This window comes from Oryctolagus cuniculus, chromosome 2 (genome assembly GCF_964237555.1).
Source record: "Oryctolagus cuniculus chromosome 2, mOryCun1.1, whole genome shotgun sequence".
NCBI classification, from domain to species: Eukaryota; Metazoa; Chordata; class Mammalia; order Lagomorpha; family Leporidae; genus Oryctolagus; species Oryctolagus cuniculus.
In genome coordinates, this window is record NC_091433.1 from 62924244 (window position 1) to 62941531 (window position 17288).

The window sequence follows — 17288 nt, forward strand, 5'->3', positions numbered from 1 at the left end:
ATAGTTTTTGTGCTACTGGATAACTTGATTTGTTTCCAATTAAAAAACATGCATTATAAAGGTCTTTTATGTCCAAACAATTTACCCTTTATATTTAAAGAATTTATTGAGTTTAAAATATTTTTACAATCCAGCCTAATAAAAAATCTGTCTACATATTTCCTCATAGTTTGTATTCAGGTTAACTTTCTCCCATTATATAGACATGAGATTGTATGGTCATGGTGGAAAGATTTCTTAATCAAAGCTGTCTTCTCTGAGCACAGAACTGGGGTAAAGTTCTACATTGTCAGTGGAAATATAGATCAAAATAACTAATGAGCACTCCTTTTCATTCCTACTTGCTTTCTCTATCAAGATGGAAAAAGATTTGTGAATCATATTTTACAGGGCAAGTATAGTTTTGATGTGAGCAATGAATTTAATAAATTTTAATCCGTGCTGGTTGCTCCTCTTCCGGTCCAGCTCTCTGCTGTGGCCTGGAAAGACAGTGGAGGATGGCCCATATGCTTGGGCCCTGCACCCGCATGGGAGACCAGGAAGAAGCACCTGGCTCCTGGCTTCAGATCGGTGCAGCGCTGGCTGTAGCGGTCATTTGGGGGGTGAGCCAATGGAAAAAGGAAGACCTTTCTCTCTGTCTCTCTCTGTCTAACTCTTCCTGTCAAAAAAAATAATTTTTAATCCAAGTTCTTATCTACAGCAGAGACAGAAGTACTAAGTGGAGACTTGTATTGTGTGCAAATAAAAACAACTGTATTTGGCACTGGCAGAATAAACACACATTCATGCACCACTGTGGGCTACCCTATACAGAGAAATACACAACATAAATGGGCCATAGTTGCCAATAAACTAGGGAGAAAAAAAATGACAATGGTACCTGTCTGTCTGAGAATAGGAGGGCAGGAAAGTGGACAACTATGTCCAAGCACTGAAAAGAAGGGCACAAAACCTCCAAGTGAGGTCCAAGGCAGAAAGAGAGTTTTCTCCTGACTTCTATTTTCTATTTCCTTTTATCTCATATGTGCAGTAGTGTTGGAGGCAACAGATGCACTATGGGAAGGTGGGTGTTTTGATTGACAAACAGGAGGCACATGGTGGGGAGGGGCTGTGACTTCGTGACTTCTGGCTCCACACATCTTACTAGCTGCCTTCCTATCCAATATCAGTTTTACTACATAGATTTCTTATAAGCTATTTTTCTTCATGTATATTTCTGAAATAAGGATAGTACTTGTAAATATATATACATACAAATAGCTTAAATGAATAAATTAATGTATCATCTATATTATTTAGTTAATATCAAAGCCAGCTGTTCATTCACAGAATGTGTTCTCACATTCACAGAAATATAAGAAAGTAATACAAGATACCCACAAATAAGAATCAACAAATATCCTGGAAGCTGCTGAGCATTGCTTAATTATTCTATTAAATTGTATAGATACCATTTTTCACCCAAGCATTTTTGAAGTTATTTAAATGGCATGCTTAATTAACATGTATAAACTAAAAACTATAGGAATTCAGTATAGAACAACAAGGCACATATAAAAGAGGATCTTTTCATTTATTTAGTATATAATTTATTTTTAAAATGCATTTGCGAGACAGAAACCGAGAGGCAGAGTTCCCATCTGCTGGCCCATTCCCCAAAGGGCTGCAATGCTGGGCCAGTCAGGAACCAAGAATGAAATCTAGGCCTTCCACATTGGTGAAAGGTTAACATCACCGATTACTCCAATTACTTGAGCCCTGATGGCTGCCTCCCAGAGCCTGTAATGTTAGAAGCTGGAATCAGAAGACAGAACTGGGTATTGAATCCAGACTCTCCAATGGGGATACAGGTATTTTAACTGCTATTTATGCTCACACCTACTTAATTTTTAGAAGCACTATCTTGTACTAGAAATGGCAATATAAAATCATCTTTCTGTAAATGGCCTTTTAGTAAATGAATAGCCATCAAACAATATCAGTTTCATAAATTTATATGTCTAGAAGTAAACATTTGAAAAGGAATACCCAAATATTATGAAAATCTTTTTGATTTCTTCTGCTAGAAGAAATTTTTAAGACCCTATCAGTTACCAAAAAAGAAGGAATAATAAGGCAGCTTTAAAGCAAATATTAAGTGGAGGGGAGGAAATGATTCCCTAGATTTTGTCATGTTTTTGGTGTGTTCTGTTGTTCTTAGATTAATCTCTGTTGAAATATCTTTTGTGTGCTTATTCTCAGAATTGTCCAGAGTCTCCTAGAAGTTGACTAAGTTGATATCACAAGGGAAGTGATGAGCAGGATGGGATGTTGCACTTTAAGGATCTATGATTTTTACAAAAAAATTAAAACTCACAAGTAGATGGTCTTATTTATCATAATTTCGATGTGTCTTACCACTAATCAGTTTTCTTTAATGAAACCAACCCCGGACACAATCATTGGTCAGTGAAGTGAACTTCCAGTGTACCTTCACTACTCTGTTCTACTGGCCCACTTCTGCTATCACACAATGCTGTGGCATACCTCCAGGAGACACATTTGTGCATGTCACCGTATTTCCTGAGCCACTGGTACTATCTTAATGTCTGTTAAAGGCTGGGTCACAGTGTTCGTCAGTTTCCAAATCTTTAATTTCTCTCTGTTCAAATTCTCCAGTAGCCTTTCCAGGTAGGTCTACTAAAGGCTGATGATTCCAATCTTTCCTAGTACCCTTTTTTGCACCTATTGCACATGCTCTTTTATTTTCATATCTAAAGAGTTATCATGGTTTGTCAATTTGAGGCCAGCTTTTTATTTTCCTAATTGTCTACTTAATCCATAGACTGCTGGTTGTAAATCTCACTAATAATATCCTCATTTGAATAATTTTTAATCTCTTCTAGATTTTATAGTTGCTTATTGGCTGGTTTCCTGGCACTAACTCTCCCCTACTCCTGCTTAACCTCATCCTCCCTCAAATATACTCAGATACTTAAAAAAAAACTTCAGTGGCTCCAGTGTAGAGTGGAGGTCCCCAGCTGGTTTATTCCAACTTCTGTCTCTGCATGAGAGATGCATTCAAAGCAGACATAGATAAGGGCAAGAATGAGAAAAGGATTTAGCAAAACAATTAAAGAGATAGTACACATTCAGATGTGGATGTGGGCAGCCTCTTTCCTCGAGGACAGGGGTGTTTGCTAGCCATGCTGCTGCTGCTGCTGCTAATTCCTCCCCCAACCCGCTGAAATTCAGGTCCTCATTTCATTGAGTAATGGGGTGGTCCCCTATGTGAATATACAAATAGGGTGGAGATCGGGCGGGACGTTAGTATGTGTGGTAATCTCTGGGAAGGTTTCATCACATCGCCCTGTGAAGCTCCACGTGGTTATATGGCGTCCTGTACATGATGGCAGGGGAGGCTCAGGTGCCGAAGCTGCAGCCATGTTGAATAGGCTTAGGAAAGGGCGGGGGGTTTCGTGGTGTGTGGCTAAGGCACAGAAACTCCTGGCAGTCTCTCAGCTCCTGTGTTCTCACTAGCTCCCCTTTGCTTATGGACCAAAACACAATCTCCTTTGTCTTAAGTATCCACACTTCGCCACTTGACTCCTTCCAGATCTTATATAAGGAACATTTTTTGCATGACTTGATAATATAGGGTTTGAAATCTGATAGTCATCACATACAAATCTCTTCTTTTACCTCCATTGGTTGAAATCTTGTCCAAATGCCAAAAACCATCTGAAACTCTATGTCCTTACTGAATGCATTTTTGATAACATCAGGAAACAGCCTGACCCTGATTTACATTCTCACAGCAAATTTTACATATGTAATTCTTTAAAACTTTTTAGTTTTAATATGCTAGCCCAAGGGAGTATAAATAAATTACAAGGCCTGCCATTGGGTTTTGGCCTATGAGTTCTCTCTTATAAGAGCTAATATAACTCTTGGCCGGCGCCGCAGCTCACTAGGCTAATCCTCCACATTGCGGCGCTGGCACACTGGGTTCTAGTCCGGGTCGGGGCACCGGATTCTGTCCCGGTTGCCCCTCTTCCAGGCCAGCTCTCTGCTGTGGCCAGGGAGTGCAGTGGAGGATGGCCCAAGTGCTTGGGCCCTGCACCCTCATGGGAGACCAGGAGAAGTACCTGGCTCCTGCCATCGGATCAGCGCGGTGCGCTGGCCGCGGCGGCCATTGGAGGGTGAACCAACGGCAAAAGAAGACCTTTCTCTCTGTCTCTCTCTCTCACTGTCCACTCAGCCTGTCAAAAAAAAAAAAAAAAAAAAAAAAAAAAAAAAAAACTAATATAACTCTTAAAAGAGTTAAATTTTAAGTGAATTGGAGACATCATCCATCATTTTTAGCATAGTCAATCTTCATGACTGTATCTTTTCTATCTCAATTTTCTTTTTGGTCTTAAGTTCCTAGATATTTAGTGTCTGATTCTTGTTTTGTAAAGTTTAGATACAATATATGAGTTTTATTTCAAAAAATAATAAACATGTGTGTATGCAACACAGTTCAAGAAATGTAGCATTACCCATCACATTTGAAACCCACTGTGTTCTCACCCCAACTTGTGACCATGCTCCATCCTTAGCGGACTTCGATGTACATTTATGGAGTTCCAATGTCTCTTCCTTAGCTTGCAATTCCTCTGTAAAGCTGAACTCGCTAATGCTGTAGCCCAATTGTCCTTAACCTTAACAGTTACCAACTCACTTCTGGCCTCTGTTCTGAGAGCTCGGAAGAATTCACAGGCCAAACTCCCAATGGCAGACCATGAACTTCACTGATAACCGCTAGAGCTAACATCCTCCTCTTAGACAGAAATTGAGATGTTTTCCAGGAACTTCAAGCCTCTATCAAAGACAATTTACTCCTTGACCCAGACAGATGGTAACCTGCCTTTTACCATCCCAAAGTGAACAACCCAGCCCCTATTACTGACTCGGTTCCAACCCCATCTTTAGACTATAATAGTCATTGCCTTTACCCACTTTAGGAGCAGAGGCACGGAATACCAGCTACCTGGCTCCTTGCTCTGGACACTGCAACAAATACTTAACTTATTTTTTCCCACCAGCTCAATGTCACACTGCCCATGGGGCAAGCAGACTTAGTTCTGGGATTCTATAGTAACTTCTCCAACGATGTTTAGGGTTTTTCTGTATCAAGCTCATAATGCTGAATATAAAAAGCTATTGCACTAGAGTCTTGATTTTCAAGCACTTGATTAATATAAAGTGGGCATCTCAATTTGCATTAGCCATTATGGTCATTGTCTGTAGAATCACTTTTCACATATTTTGACCTTTTTTCTTATGTCTTTTTAAGAATTTGTTGATCGAATACCTTTTGGTTTTGCAGATATTATGTTTCAGTACATTTGCCCAGAATATCTTCTGCTGGTATGTAACTTGCCTTTGCATGTACTTTTGACATCTATTGATAAGCAATGTTTGTTAAGCTTAAAGTAATAAGGTTTATCATTTACCCTTTGTTGGTGAGTAATTTCTGCATCCTGAAGAAGAAATCTCTCCCAATTCTGAAATCATGAAGATAAGATTCTCTTTTATTCTGAAAATTATGAAGTTTTGCCTGGTAAATTTAAGTTTTGTTTCTACCCAGAACTGCTTTTAGAATTAAGGTGTGAGGCGAAATCAATTTTCATCTTCTTTTTTCTCAAATAGAAATTGCGAAAACACAATGAAATGTCTTATACTTTCTACACTGTTCTTCAATGCGAGTTTTTATCATGCAACAGAATGTAAACAAGAATACTTGCTTGTTTTCACTAATCACAGACACCTACAACCAACCTTAAAACATTCTATAAACATTTTTTAAATGAATATGCATGAGTTTGTTTCAAAGTTCTCAATTCTCTTTCATTGGTTTATTTATCTCAGCGTGAAAATAATATTTGCAAAATTTACATAATTTTATGTGTCTGTGCTTGGAATTTGTTTCTCACATAAATTTTGAATAAAGCTTGAAAGTTCTACAAATAAACAAACAAACACTTGTTCTAACTTACTAAGATATCAATTGGAATATCTTGTAGTCCACAGCTAAATTTGGAGGGTACTGACACCTATGAGAAAGACAAAGTCATAAACCTGACCATGTTGTCTCTTTCTTAGCTCTCTTAAAATGATCTCTAAATATATATAAGGAGTAATTTTCTTCATTAAACTATTAGTAGTTTTCTTCTTCTCAGTATGTTGTGTATGTATATGTGTATATGTCTATGTGTGTGTACAGCATTACATATGTAAAATTCTTTGTTGTTGATGCTGCTTATAACCAGAAATGTGATTTTTTTGTGTTAATTTTGTATCTAGAAATAATAACTCACTAATTCTACTAATTTATATAGTTCCTTATGTAGATATCATTGTTATTCTAAATAAGAATTTTTATGATTTCTTTCTGAAAATTAGAACTGTTATTTTTTTTCTGTTATTGTGACCAGAACCTGTGGGATATTGAATAGAAGTGGTGACTTTAGACAGTCTTGTTCCCAATATTCAACTGACAACTTTTACCATTTTGTAATTATTTATCAAAGTGCATGAGAGTTTTCTAAACATACCTGTTATTGATTTTTGAAAGTTCCTTTTCCTTTTTATGTTTTAAAAGGTTCTTTTGATTTTGTGCATTACATTATTTCATCAATTGACATAATCTAGGTGTTCTCAGAGACATTTAGTCTGTTAATGTAGCAAATTCCATGAATAAATTTTAAAATATAGAAACTGTATCATGATCTTGAGATAAATCTACCTTCATACTATGTTTCTAGAAAACAATTTTGATTTCATTTGGCTAATATTCTTTTGAAGACTTTTGTGACTGTGTATACAAGTGGGAATGACCTAAAATCTGATGTTGTCATAATGTTCTTTCTTAGATTAGTGTCAGCCTTACACTAAGCTCACAAAACTCTCTGGAAGGGTTTGTACAAGATGAAAATTATCTTTCTGTCAAACATTTTGTGAAACTGGCTTATAAAACTTTTCTAGCTTGAAATTTTAATGTTCTGACTTAAGCACTGAAGAAATTTCTTCAGTGAGCATAGGAGTAGTATAGTTTCCGTATCTTTTAAAATCTATTTTGGCAATTCATGTATTTTTCAGATTTCATTTTCCCATTTTACCTGTCTTCAAACTTACTGATATAAAGTTTTTCAAAATATTTTTACTGCCTTTTAAAATCACTCATATCTAATAAAATGTTCATGTCTATTCCTAACAGTATTTTTTTTTTTTTGGAAATTATTTTCATTTATTTGATTGGCAAAGAAAGGCATATAGACAGCAAGAGATTTTCCAACTATGGGTTTATTCCCAAAATAGCCAGAACGGGCCAGGCTCAAGCCAGGAATTTGGAATTCAGTTCAAGTTTCCCAAATGGGTGGCAAGCTCCCACGTACATGAGCCATCATCTACTACTCCCGGGGTGTGCTTTAGCAGGAAGCTGGAATCAGAAGCTGAGCCCTGACTTGAACCCACACACTTTGATGTGGAATGTGACTGTCCCAAGTAGAGACTTAACTGCTGAGCCAAATGCCCCAGCCTTGGCACAAATTCTTCACTGAGTAACCGTTGCTGTTGCTTCTCCATTAGAACATACTTCTACACAATACATAAAGTGCAAATCTCATTTGTACAGCGATCATACTCTTGGAGGTCAAACAATGTCAAGTGTTATGAAACTTTCTAAGTGCTTACTCTTAGTTTCTGAACTTGTTTTGTCATGGATTGCTAACAGAGGCCATAAATCAGACTAGCACATGAACCACAATTTGAGCAGCACTAACCTAGAACATTTAAATGTTCCTAAGTGCCAGAAACAGTATATATATTCCAGCTGTTGAATCCAGAGTTCTGTATTTATTGGTTTGATGAAACGTACCATAATTCAAACCTACTTTCATTGATTTCTGCTATGCTTACTTTATAATTTTTTAATGTTTAAATCTTCTACCGTGGTGGTCAACTTGCACAGTTCTTTCTCATAGTTGTTCCCTCTTTTGCTTTATATATTTTGAAATTATGTTATTCTGTTTTTAAAGGCTGTGCATGGGGAAAATATTGTGACTCAACAGATTAAGCCACTGCCTGGAACACCAGTATTCCATATCAGAGCGCTGAGAAACCAAAACCATTTTTGGAGAACGAAGTTCTCTAGATGAAAGGATTCCGGGTTGCTAAGACAAGGGTTATGGGGCAACTGAGTAACTATAGAACTGACCTTAGTGAATGCGATCCTTGGAAACAACTTAGGCATGGAGACCCTTATGGTGCCCCACTCTCCTGACACCACTTAGGGGCCATTTTTACTGCAGAGTGTACGAGTCAGCATCCTATACACTTGGAAAGCATTTTAACTAGCATATCAAGTTGTCTTCTTGATACTAAGTATGTTTAATGGTGATTATAGTGGACTGGGAGTGGTGATAATAGAGGACCCTCCCTACTACCAATGCCAGTACTGTTTGTGGTAGCCATTGAAATATTGGAGCACAGACTATTATAGCATTTCTCATAAAATTATGTCTCAAATGTCATATTCCTACAAAAACATAGTGCTCAGTACTTGATGAATTATTGAATAATGAATAGTTTTCTTCAGCTTGTACATTGCTATATTGAAAAATTTGGTGGCCTTATTCATTGTGGAGTTTCTGTATGGCTTTTTGCATGTATATTTTTAGGTCTGTCTTTTCTAGCATTTATTTTTCTAATCCCATGACACGAGCTGATATTGTCAAATGTGCATCTCAATTTATTTGCTTAAAACTATTTAAACTTGCCTGGGGAAAAATACATTATTTTAACAGGAAAAGGAAACACATATTTCTAAAACAGTGCACTCACTGGAAACATAATGGAGATAGTCACAAAGAATCAGACTACACTAAATGTTCTTAACTCTAAGATGGTTAAATTTTAGTTTGTGAATTCTAGAAAAGCAAATTGCTATAATGCTCTACTACATAGAGATTATTAGTGATTTTTTAGACTTCTTTTCTGATAATAAATATACGATTGTTTTATTGCATTTGAAAATCCATTGGCTTGATATTAAAATTGCCCATAATTTACTGTACTTAAGTAAAAATATTTTTCTTTCCAGTCTTTTTTCTATCTATTTTAATAGAATCCAGAGTTTACTGTACATTTAACCTATATGTGTTTATAAAAACAAATATATAAGCAAATATATAAACTAAATAAATATCTAGATAAGTTACCCATACAATTCCCTAACCTTGTAGGAATTCCCTTCACGGTGCTAAAATTTAATATTTCTCTAATTCTTTGTGACCATGCAATCCACTAACTCTTTGTTTAGATTTTTAAAACAAATAAGCATGCTCATGGTCACAACTTACATTTTATTTATTCTACAAATTGTTCTTCCTTTTCCAGACCATTTTTTTCTAGCCCCTCTAGAGACTAAGGGCAAAGTTGCTATTCTATTGACAAGATTCTAGTTTCGGACCATGCAATGATTCACTTGGGTGTGGAATTATTTCCCTTGAAAAGCAACAAGGGAGTGCTAAGATGGTAAAGTAATAATTACTTCCTTCAGCAGCAATGGTTTAGGGAAAAGCCCGAAGACATATGGGCTGAATATTTAGCAGACAGTGATAATGGTGAGGTCACAGATATGACTCTGTGGGATGCTAGCAAAGCAGTATTGCAGGGAAAATTGATTGAAATCTTTGCCCAAAAGAAAAGGGAAAGGCAACTACAAATATCAGAGTTAGGGACTAAAATTAGGAGCCTCCAAAAGGAGCATATTAAGAAGGGTAAGGCTAAAACTAATTGATTTAGAAAATGCCAAGGGGAAACTTAATAGGATTCTAAATGAGAGAATGGAGTATCTAATAAAGCTCAAGAAGAGCAAGTTTCCCTCCCATGGCAATAAAGCAGATACTATCTTGGCCTGCTAACTTAGAGGGAGAACACAATTGAGACTAATTAGGGAAATTAAGGGACAAAAAGGGCCCCACTCTAACCCCATTGAAAGAAGAACCAGGGTTGTTCTTTATTATTCTTTCATAGACACATATAGCATTGCAATTCATATGTTATTTTAGAATTGCCAGACTCAGTGGATATGATAAGATGTAATCTACTTCATTCAGTGTGCTGTTGGTATCTCTGTACGTCTATAACATTTCAGTGCCTTTTTGGGCAATGTTGTGTGGAGTTGGAGACAGGATGTTAAAAGTAATTTGATACTGTGGAAAGGCTGCTGGACTAGGAGTCAGGGTCCTTGTGTCTAGAGTTAACACTACCATCAGCTATATGTATGATTTTTTTTCTAAGATTCTCTGTAAAAATCAGAGCTCCTGACTCTCCCCACTTGAGTTTAACAAAAACAACTATTATATCCTTCCAAAACTATCAGAAGATAGAAAGTGAAGCAGTCAGGATTGCAATACAATTTTCGAAGAGATTTTCTACATCAAAGCATTAATTAGAAAAAAAATAAAAGAACATAACAATGGAATGACTAAATCTGATCAAATAAGATGGCTTTCTAATTGTCATGTGATGATACAAGGATAATATTTAAAGTTCATAGAAAATGGAATTAAAAATAAACTTACTTTGGCACAAAAGTTTTTGAAATGCATTCATTTTTTTTCATAATACATGTTTTGTGAACTTCTTGAAGTACTCATGAATAAGCTAAAATTAATGGAGTACTTATTTGTACTAAAAGTCTGTTGTTATAAGAGATGTCCTCTTTCAAAAATGATTTTGGATCAAATTACAGAACAACAAAATGAAAGACATAACACTGAAGTCAATATGATGTTGCCATTAATGATCAGTGTAAATTCCACGTATATTGCATGTCCTCAATTTCCTCGTGTGAAAATAGAGGATAATAATACGATACCGAAGAATTGCTCTGATAACTGAATTAGAAAGTGACTTGTAACTCACCTAAAAAATACCAACAAACAATAAATTTAGTTGTGGTTATTTTTATCCACTTTCTCACAAGCATGTATCTCTTTTCCAAGAATTTAAATTAATCCCTCACTTATTGATTCATGCAAAATTTTTCCTTAGTATACTTAACAAGAAAATCATTTTCCAGTAGGATATTCAATTTAATAAAATAGATACAGAAAGACAAACTTCTCAGGTTATCACTCAGATATGGAAACCAAAAAAAAAAGTTATCATGGAAGAACAGAACAGTTAAATTGCCACCAGAAGCTACAAAGGGCAGGGGTAGAAGGGCAGAAGAAGGGTTATAATGGGTACAAAAATGCAGAAAAGAAGAAAAAGTTCTAGTGTTCTACATCATAGTAGGGTGACTATATTTTTCTATAGCCTACCATACTATTCTAAACTATAGTAGTTTAGAAAGAACTAGAAGAGAGGGGTTCATATGCTTCAAACACAAAGAAATAATAAATGTTTAAAGATGAAATGCTAATTATCTTGATTTGACCATTATATATTATATACATGTATCAAATAATCTCATTCCTAATATATAGAATTATTATGTCAATTAAAGTAAATTTAACAAAATATTGTTTTTGCATATGCTAGTGATACTGATTTTTTAAAAACAATGTATCCACATTGAGCTAAAACCACTCTATTAAGTAGACATGTTATTAGAATTTAAAAAAAGAAGGGAAGCTTAAACTAGAAGAGATGCAAAATAGCAAAAAACATATGAGTAGAGGTCTTCAAGGTTAAAATGTTCCCCTTTATTGGCATCTATATGTATGTCTGAAAGTATATACTTTTATGAAGTATGCATTATTCCCTGTGAAGTGGGTGAACAAGTGCATTTGCTAGAGTAACTTCAATTCATCCAATAAACATTTGCCAAACACAAGTAATAGCTACTAGAGGAAAGGAGACTTCTTGGAGAGAGTCTAGTGAGAAAGAGGAAGGAGAGATGCCTCTGCCACTTAGTGGGGAGAGTATGAGTCATTTGTATTGTCACAACAGACTACCAGATGGTGGATACAGCAGTCTACCCTCCCAAGCCAGCGGACCTACCAGCAAGGTATCTGGGAAGTCCTACTGCCACATTAAGCAGTAAACTGAACTCAGTCAATATGGTGTTTGGTCAAAATAGACTTTTCTCTGATTTGTTGACTACCTGACCTCAGCATTCTTTCAAGGATGAAGTTGAGGATGAATCTGGGGACTGTTAAGAAAAGAGTTAGTGTCCCATGTGAGGAGGCACGAATCTGTAACTCTTTTCCTAACAGGGACAAACACTATTTCTTTTCTCTCCTTTTTTCATCAACTACTCATGTTACTGAACTGTGGGCAGCTATCTATGATTCTGGGCAAGAAATTTAATCAAATATATCGTGATCAGACTACCTTAAGAAGTGAGAAAACTAGGCAACCTGTTACATGTTATTGTACAAAGAGATGTGAAATATGAACTAAGCCCACATTTTAGTATATTAATTTCATTTCATCAAAAGATGCTGTTATTACCCCAATGTTTTTTGTTATGATACAGCTGGATTTTATCATTTATTTGGTCTCTATCATGTCACCTAAAATGTGTGCTTTACTTTATGTAGATCTGAATTTCACCCAACTTCTATATGTTAAATTAATAAAGCATACACAATTCTACATTATTAGTAGAATATTTCTAGGAAAAATTATTTTAATTTATTCTGACTGATATTTAAGTTACATGAAAGGTATTTACATGAAGTTTTGGGAAAAACCCCAAAACATGTATTCCTTGAAGAACTATGCTGTATTAATTATTCTAAATTATCATGAACATATTTGAAATTTTTTCATTTCAAATTAATAGCATTATATTGGACTGTCTGAATACTTTAAACATTAATTTAGTTTCCAAAACATGGAAAAGTCTTAGTATTTAATATGATTTTAAAAAGATTTTTATTTATTTGAGAGGTAGAGTAAACCATCTGCTGATTCACTCCCAAAATGGCTGCAATGGCCGGAGCTGGGCTGATCTGAAGCCTGAATCTAGGAGCTTCATCCAGATCTCCCACAAGGGAGCAGGGGCCCAAACACTTGGGCTATCCTCCACTGGTTTCCCCAGAGCATTAGCAGGTCACTCGATTGGAAGTGGAGCAGGGCTGGAGCCACGGTTCAATAGGCTAATCCTCCACCTGTGGCACCAGCACACCAGGTTCTAGTCCCGGTCGGGGTGCCGGATTCTGTTCCAGTTGCCCCTTTTCCAGTCCAGCTCTCTGCTGTGGCCCGGGAGTGCAGTGGAGGATGGCCCAAGTGCTTGGGCCCTGCACCCCATGGGGGACCAGGAAAAGCACCTGGCTCCTGGCTTCGGATCAGTGCAGCACGTCGGCCCCAGCAGCCATTGGGGGGTGAACCAACGGCAAAGGAAGACCTTTTTCTCTGTCTCTCTGTCTCTCTCACTGTCCACTCTGCCTGTCAAAAAGGGAAAAAAAAAAGGAAGTGGAGCAGCCAGAACTAGAATTGGCACCCATATAGAATGCCAGCACTGCAGGCGAAGGCAATAGACGACTATGCCACAGTGCCAACCCCTAATATCTTTTCATTTTATCTGGTGACAAGAGAGATACAAGACTACTGACTTTCAAGTTCAGTTTCACAAGATCAGACAGTGATGGTTTTTGATATATAATTAATTTGTCTATAAGTTTGTCTCTTATGTTAAAGAATTATCAGCAGACTCACCTTAATGTGCTTCTCTGTTATAAATTTTTTATCATGTGACCTAACTCCTGATTTTAGGTTCTCAACCAGCTAAAACCATAAATGCATTCTGTTGAGAAAATTAAAGACTTAGAGAACATAGTGAGGTCAGGAATTTATTGTGAAAGAAGATGTTTATATAAAATCTCCTAAAGTATAATTATATTATATATTTTTGAAAAATGAATCCTGCAAAAATATTATGATGCAGGATGCTTGCTATAAGATTTAGAAGTTTCAATAAAGCCTGAACAAAGCTTACCTAGAATCTGTGTACAATATTTAATGCAATCCAACAAATACTGAATACCTAATATAAGCAAGATGCTTTGCCTATTATAAAACATCTAAAGCCCTATGAAGCTATCAGTTTTTATTACAATGTGTGATGAAGTCAAAGAGAACACTTTCTTATATAATTTTTAGTGCCAGCCAGGGCTATTGAACAGATGCAATCTAAAGCGATCTTAGGAATGAAATTGCCTCTTAAATATCCCTTAACTTATCTACTACACTTTTTTAACCATTAAACTAAATAGCCGTAATTGATCCACTGATGTCTTGTTCCTAGAGATCCTATATCCTTTATCTCTAACATGACCATTTTCATTACCTATCACATTAAGAATGTCAGGAAGAACTGACTATAAAGACTATAGAAAGTGTGAGGATAACTCAGCTTATTGACTATGGCCATATCATTCAATCAAGGGGTGTGGGGGCTTGGTTTTGTGGGACATTGCATTGTGTTGGGTTTTACTGGATAACCCATGGAAGTCCACTGTTACCCCTTAAAAGCTATAATTTAAAACAGGAAGATAAATTGACAACCTCATAATGTAGTTGAGCAATTTTAGATTAAAATATGAAAGGATAGTAACAAATTTTGATATAGGTGCTTTATCAAATACGAAAAGAATTGCAGATATAAGCAAATGAAATGACTAAACCTGGAATTTTCTTTTTTTAAAAAAATTATTTATTTATTAGAGAGAGAGAGTTACACAGAGAGAGAGGAAGACACAGAGAGAAAAGTCTTCCATCTGCTGCATCACTTCCCAAATGGCCACAACAGCCAGAGCTGGGCCAGTCTGAAGCCAGGATCCATGAGCTGCCTCTGGGTCTCTCACATGGGTGCAAGGGCCCAAGCACTTGGGCCATCTTCGACTGTTTTCCCAAGCCATAAGCAGGATGCTGGATTGGAAGAGGAGAAGCTAGAACATGCACCAACACCTGTATGGAATATTGACGTTGCAGGCAGAGGCCTATCCTACTAGTGTTGGCCCCAGCCCGGAATTCTTAAAACAAAACACGGAGAAGGGAAGAATCCAGTAGGGTTCTCTGGTCAGCTTGGATGTGCTTTAGGACAAAGGTGAAAATTTACCTGTTTAAAGAATGGAAACATTTTGTTTGTTTGTTTTCTTTCTTTTTTTTTTTTTCTTTTTTCTTCTTTTTGTAGTCTTGGGAAAAAGAAATTGTATTGTATGTAAAATCACTACATGGACAATAATACTTTCAGGGCCAGCGCTGTGGTGTAACAGGTAAAGCCACAGCCTTCAGTGCCGGCATGCTATATGAGTGTCGGTTCGAGTCCTGGCTGCTCCACTTCCGATCCAGCTCTCTGCTATGGCCTAGGAAAGCAGTAGAAGATGGTTCAACTCCTTGGGCCCCTGCACCCTCATGGAAGATGCTCCTGGCTCCTGGCTTCAAATTGGTGCAGCTCCAGCCGTTGCAGCCAACTGGGGAGTGAACCAGTGGATGGAAGACCTCGCTTGCTCTCTCTCTACCTCTCCTCTCTCTGTGTAACTCTGATTTTCAAGTAAATAAATAAATCTTAAAATAAAAGCTAAAAAAAATAATATTTTAAAATAAGCATCAAAGTCATCATCTGTAAAAGGTTGTTAACAGAATTGTGAATTTGGATTTTTTTTTTGCATTAGCATTTACTGAGTGATTTTGTTGTCCCAAAGCATTCTTAAAAAGTTCTTAATTTTATTTTTTCCAAAAAATTACTTACCTAGTGAAATGAGAGAAATTTATAGAACTAAAATATTAAAAGAATACTTAAATATATTTATATTCATGTAAGATCATAATAGAATATCTTAGCAAATTCTCAGAGAATTAAATTTTTCAGTGTAATACTCATTTTTTAGAGCAGAAATCAAATTCAATAATTCTAAAAGCTTATTCTCATATTGATATTATATATTTTGTACACTTTTCTTCACTGTTTTCATCCTTGGAGTTTATTAGTTTTAAATAAGAGACACACCAAATCAGCAATTATAGTAAGTGCTGGAATTTTGTGTCCAATCATGTTTTCCCGTATTAATCACATGATAAAAAATGACAACTAAACCTTACCAAATAAGTCATGAAAGTACCAGCGAATTCTCATATTGTCTCTTGTCATATTAACAGACGAAATTAGAGGATTAAAAAATTTTAATGACATATATTTTTAAATTTTGGCCACTGGGGTCTTTCTTTCTTTAATATTTTAGTGTGGGAAATATTAAATCCAATTCACATCAACCTTTAGATAATACATGGCTATTAATACACGATTCTAACAGACTTCTATGTCCTTTATACAAAAAAGCACAACCAAGTATCAAAGAACCATCAACCTCTGGGACAGCTCTTTGTTTTAAGTGATGTCGACAAAGGCTCACAAACTCTTTGGGCAAAAAAAGCCAGTGATGATCAAAGAGCCAACAGGGGAGCTTGCGATACATAAGAACAATCTCTATATTATTCTATTTCAATTACTCTTTGAGTAATAGGTGCAATATAGGATACCTTTCGGCAGCCTGCACAAAGTGTGAACTGTATAGATTAAATTTTCAAGGACAGCAATTTATTATTATTAGACAAATATCTATGGTTATTTTCCTTCAGCACTATGGAATTTGGTTTAAACAGTGCTTACCCAAGAATGGATTACCAATGCTGTTGTGCACTCAAAGATTCCAGAACCTGATAGGTGTGCACCTATCACAGCTCTGGTCTGTGCTTTCTAATTTTCAGGCTGACATGAAAAACCGATTGGAAATAGAACTTACTAAGAATGGAGCTTACCACATCCTCTAATTATCCATGCCTTCAGTCCTTAAGAAGGGAAGACTTGAAGATGGAGTCAGTGCCAAGAGTTTCTAGGTTTCAAGTTGAAATTGACTTTCTCTAGGGAGCTCTGTCTCTGTTGGTTATATTTGTCTAACACTAGCAGAAGTAACAAGCAATTTGAAGGAAATGGGTGTTTTGACAGGATAATGGGAAGCTCTCTGCCTTAAGGAATTTTAAGAGAAAGAGTGACAAACTCAGAAGTGATAGAAAGACGCTGTTCAATCGGAACATCTTTCCACCAAACAGTCTCTTTACCCATACTTACCTGCCTCAGTGAGAGGGGCTGTGATTCGTTCACCTGCTCAGCTTCCCCACATTCCATATTCAAAGATTTACAATCAGCAATTTCTCTCCCTCAAATTCATTCTCCTACCCCTTTCCATTGTTGGAGAACTGGATGCCATTGTCTGCTCCCCCCAAGATTGCTGCAGCAGAGGCATAGT

General features: G+C 36.4%; 1 long non-coding RNA gene across 1 annotated transcript in view; it reads left to right on the top strand.

The window, feature by feature from the left end:
* The window catches only part of LOC138848472 (uncharacterized), a 1168718-nt gene that overhangs the window by 183944 nt on the left and 967486 nt on the right, over positions 1-17288 (top strand). Inside the window, exon 4 of the long non-coding RNA XR_011386289.1 lies at positions 5351-5391. This is a non-coding gene — a long non-coding RNA (uncharacterized lncRNA). The remainder of the gene's footprint in view (positions 1-5350; positions 5392-17288) is intronic.